The sequence below is a fragment of the Octodon degus genome, unplaced genomic scaffold (assembly GCF_000260255.1).
Source record: "Octodon degus isolate 3935 unplaced genomic scaffold, OctDeg1.0 scaffold00111, whole genome shotgun sequence".
NCBI lineage: Eukaryota > Metazoa > Chordata > Mammalia > Rodentia > Octodontidae > Octodon > Octodon degus.
Window position 1 is genome coordinate 2839857 of NW_004524687.1, and position 5389 is coordinate 2845245.

Genomic DNA, 5389 nt, shown 5'->3' on the forward strand with positions numbered 1-5389 from the left:
AGGGTCTCACCTATGCTGCGCCTGGGCTGGGACCAGTAGTAGGTCCTGCCAGTGCAGGGTAGCGGGAAGCTCTCCCACACATTCACCAGGCCTGGGCTAGGACTGGGTCTGGGCGTTCCCGGAATGCGGCAGAAATTCCTACTGGGCGGGCGGGGTGGGAGAGGTGCTGCGGAGTGGTGGGGGATGATCCAAGGGGGTGGAAAAGGGTCTCACCCATGCTATGCCTGGGCTGCAACCAGTAATAGGTCCCACTTGTGCAGGATAACAGGAAGCGCTCCCACACACTCACCGGGCCTGGGCTAGGACTGGGTCTCAGGTATTTACTTTTCCACAAACTAAAAATAAAAAAATAACCATTGATTAACTCTGTTCAATAGAATTGTTTCATATGGATTTATATACATATATATATATATCAAAGGCTATGCAGTTATTCTTTAAAAGCAGTTTTATTGCAAGTTGGATCACATAATACAAATTCTACCACTTGAAGTGTACAGTTCAGTGGTTATTGGTATATTCATACAGTCATACAAACAACCAATTGTAGAACAACTTATCACTCCCCAAAGAAACCCCACAGCAATTGCCCATCCCCCTTTCCCAGCCCCTCTCAGGTTCCTGTATGGGATGCACCTGCGCATGGAAACGCAACGGTGCAGTACTTGCCTGTGGCAGGCCTCTTTGACGTCCCCAAGGCTCCTCATTGCTGCACCAGCACCAGACTTTTGATCCATCAGATAGCCATGCCACATTTCTTCTGTCCACTCAGTGGGTGAGAGACAGTGGGTTGTTTCCCCTGTTGGGCTAGGCCGTCTGTCTTCCTGATGCTTCACTGGGAAACGGCCCCATGGCTTGTGGGGGAAACCAGCACTGGGGCCTAGTGCTGGTGGGAACCTGCCCTTCTGAGATTCGTACCCAGAAATGCAGAGACTGGGAATGAGGAGTCTACAGAGAGTGTGGGCTGGCTTTTCTGAACACACCAGTCAATTTGGCACTAATGTTCACTCTGTGAAAATGATAACCAAACCTGACAAGCCACAACCTGGCTTTAGCTGGACCCACTTTAGAAAAAAAACTCATGATTCAATTTTACCCCTTACACAACAGTTTTCTAATTTGATAAATTTACCTTCATTGTGTGATCAGATAGTAGCAGCAAAAATATTGATTTTGGTCACAGATTATAGGTTTCTCCTGGAACCATCTTAACACCAGGTGTGGGAGTGAAAACACTAAACGGCAGTTTAGGGCAACTTTTCTCTGCAGGTAGAGCCCAGTTCCTGAGGCTCCCTACCTCCTGGGGTACCCTGTAATCCCTGGGGGTAGGGGGGCAGTGTCTGTCCTATTCACCTATTTCCCTCCTGCAGTGGGAAAGCCAGGCGGCAAAGTGCAGGGAAAGTAAGCATTGCCTGCCCAAGGCCAGCAGCCCTCAGCACTGACTTTCCAAAGCTGTGGGCATTGTGAAAATAAGTAATTGCGAGGGCCAAACTCAGTCCTCTAGAAAAAAAAACAGAAATGATTGTGTTCTCTGGAGGGCAGGGCTCTTGAGTACAGAGCGTCTCGTGTTTTCAAAGTAGGAAAGTATCCATAGTTAATATTTGGATGGGCCCACACTGCACGGGCCTGTCCCCTCCAGACAAAGGGCTCTTGCTGGGCACCTGTGGAGAGGGAGGGCCCTGGGAGGGCATGGCCTGCTGCCTGTGCTCCTCTTGCTTGAAGTGAAGTTTTGCAAAGGGAGTGGTTCTGGAAGGAAGGCAGAGCATGCAGAGCTTGTAGTGTTCTGAGACACATCTGTTCTTGAGGCCCTCTGGCAGGCTTGCTGCCAAGGACAACAATGACCATGGAAAGCTGCCGGCCAGCCTGAGCTGGGCAATACAGAGAAGGTGTGTGTTGTGGGGGATGAAGAGACCACAGAGGGAGGCAGACTCTAGCTCAGCACCACAGACACAGTGATGAGAATGTTGCTAAGTACTACACACCAAGTTCTGCTGCTCAGGGAGCACAAAGCATGGACCTCAGTGGGCAGGGATGTGGAGGACAAAGATGACACTGAGCTAGAGAACTAGGAGCGGGGAGAAGAGGGGAAAACCCCAAGTAACACCTGGGCAGAGTTCAAAGGACAAGAAGTGTTCATGAAGACAACGTGGGGCTGGGTAGAGGACTCAGGAAGGAGGGCAGTGGCCCACACAGAGGAGATGGCACTGGCAAAGGTGTGGGGCCACGGGTGACGGGTGTGTGCAAGTGTGCATGTGGGCCTGCACATGGGCAGGAGTGGGCTGATGATGTGTTATTAGCAGTCAAATGATTGGGTGATCTGCCATATCCTATGAAGATTTAAACAATTCCCGTACCAACACCTGTCACATGGTAGTGAAGAAATTTTTAAGTTGTCAGCTCCTCATTAGACTGTAAAAGTCATAGTCATCATGACCAATGTTAAGAAAACTGGAACAAATAAAGTGTCTTCTATACTCCTAGATGAAGACAATTATGTGAAGATGCAAACATTCTAAACTTGCCAGAAAGCATTTAATGTGGTCCCAACCAAAATCCAGATGGAGTGCTTTAGTGGCGTGATTATCGATTTAAATTTCATCTGTTCCAATAAATATAGAGAAAGCTATACCTACAGAATAATGCTTTATATGACATTATAAAGCTGTGATAAAGCAAATGGTGTTTATCTAGGAATATCTAGACAGAAGGACCAGACCTGGAAATTTAGAAGCAAACTTATGTAGGCATCGTACCTGTGTTAGCATAGTGGGATTTGATGCATGAAATAAATGGTGTTGGAACGGACAACTGGTCATTTGGAAAGCAATGCACCCGCATGGCTTCTGGAGTGGCTCACTTCTCAGTGCACAGGAAACCCGTCCAAAGAGTTCATCTGTGAGCACAGTGGTCCTAGCTGGGGACGTGGGAGTTCAGAACGCCTTCCAGGTGTCTATCCTTCTGCCTGCTTAGTGCAGCCATCTTCCATCTTGTCAAGGAAGTCTCAGTCTGAGCCCTTATGTGCTGTGTTATCTGAGTCCCTTTTGAGCCCAGGAGGACAGAGGTGTATGAAGTGCCCAGCATATAACCCCTGAGCCACAGCAGGGCTCCCAGAAGTGCTAGTTTCCCCCTTCCCATCCACAGTGCTTACATTTGCAGAGAGGCTGGTCCTTCTCCCAGAGGAGAAAAGGTCAACCAAAAACCAGATATGGGCAAAAAGCAAACATCATAAATTTACTGGTGGTATGTTTTGAAGGGGAAAAAGAATTCCCTTTCCATGTTAAAAACTGAAAGACATTGCAGAATGTATTTAGTATGTTTAACATTACATGTTAAAATGAACTCTATATACACACCTATAATATTCAAATAACGGAACTTAACAAAACAAAGGGTATACAGATGTATGTCCATTTTGTATGTGTGTATTCAAAGTGGTTAGGATAGATATGTAGTTACATTCTCTTAATGAATAGAGTGATTTGTTCTAATGGTGTTTGTAAATAGGATATCATGTCCGTATCTTGTACAGCAATTAACCACTAGGAAGAATATATGCAATGTGTTAATTATTGAAACTATCCTACCAATTTGATTTGAAACTGTCTCATTGCTATTTGTTTATCAATAAAATTATGGAAAAAATTTTTAAAAAATGAACTCTATCATTACTAATTGAGTGTCTTGAAGTGAGAAAGAAACAGACAGGAAGGGCTTTGAAAGAAGTTGACAAAGGTTGAGCATAAGGCTTGGTGGCTGGGAGTTTGCCTAGTGAGCTCTGGGCCCTGGGTTCATCTCCAGCTAGCAAACAATGCAGAAGTGGGCTCCTTCTGATAGGACCACTGATGAGCACTAGAAAATAATTCTACCACAATGCACCCTTTCTCTAACATCTTTAACGGAAGTTGTTATTTCCTATGATGGTTTCAGAGATCTGAATTCCCAAGTCAAAGGCAGGAGGGTGGTAAGACTGCCCACACACACCCCAGGCGGGGTGAACACTCCCTTGATCTCCACAGGCAGCCAGGGAATGTGGTGCCCGGAGGGCATGACCATGTGCTGTCGCCCTTCTAGTGGTTACTCAAGTTCTCTGGCACCCTGCACAAGAGCATTGCTTGGTCTGTGCTCCCACTGAGCTTCCTGGCTTTTAGGGAGGTCACTATTGATTGAAAAATCACCAAATGCAAAGCATGAGAGATTGTGACAACTTTGAGTCTCCAAAATAGAAAAAGAAAAGCAAGAATGCCCTGCCAAAATTAGGGTGGAGGCCAAGGCCAGGGATGTTTAGGACATTCTCAGTCCTCTCTACAAAGAACTCGGTGCCTGGGCAAGCTGGGCTTGGCAGATAGCCCCAGAACCTTCCTGCAGAGGACGGTTAGCCACAGAGTCCAAGTCTTTCCTTCATAGATGAGAACCAGTGGAGTGATGAGGTGGCTGAGAGTTGGAGTGCAGCCTGGACTCTTGCTGTCCTCACACTGAGCCAGGATACTTCCAACTGCCTGTGATGGTGCAGTCTCAGCCAGTGCCCTGTGCCCTGGTCCTCAGGCAGGCTGCCTTCACGGCCATCTCTCCAGCTCCCCAGACCTGCTCCAGGATAAGGAGGGGCACATCTTGGAGGTGCTGACTCTGCAGAGGAATGTCTATGTGGTTCATGCAGCTGCCCAACCCAGTTCCTCTCTGTTGACTTCCTGTGCAGGTCTCGACATTCTTGGGTTCTGTTCATTACAGGTAAGTGGAGGATGAGAGCAACTACTGTCATGCCTTGGTCTTCAGCTGCTTTGAAACTCATGGAATTTGGCATCATTTGGTGCTGAGGAATAAAGTAGAACCTTGATCAGTGTGGATTGCCACCCTTTTCCAGCCAAAACAATTGGTACTCATGGCTTTTGTTACTCACAGTACCTCCCAGAACCAAAGTGTAGAGTACCAAAGTTTTAATGTGAAAATATGTCTAGCATCATTCCTGGCCCATGTCATTTACCTCTGTTTCATCATACTTATATTTAGCTTTTTTAAAAATAAGATTATTGATACAATTTAGATATACATAATGATTGCATTCATCAAAGGGAATTTGTACCTGTACATGATATATCTTGATTCCTCTTTTTTTCCCGATTCTCTTCCCCTCTCTTCAATCCTTATTCTCCTTATGTGCAAAGCATTGTTTTCATTTTATCCTTCTTTTCTCATTTTTCCCTTCCTTTTACTCTCTCACATCCTTAGTTCCTCTTTCCTTTTGAACAATTTCTTCCTGTTCCATAATATCTATTGTACCTTTTGGTTCTTAGTTTTTCACTTTTATTTTCTCACCCCGAGACAATATCATATATGCACTTGTGTATCTGATTTATTTCACTTAAGAATATGGGAGCCGGTGAGATAGCTCAAC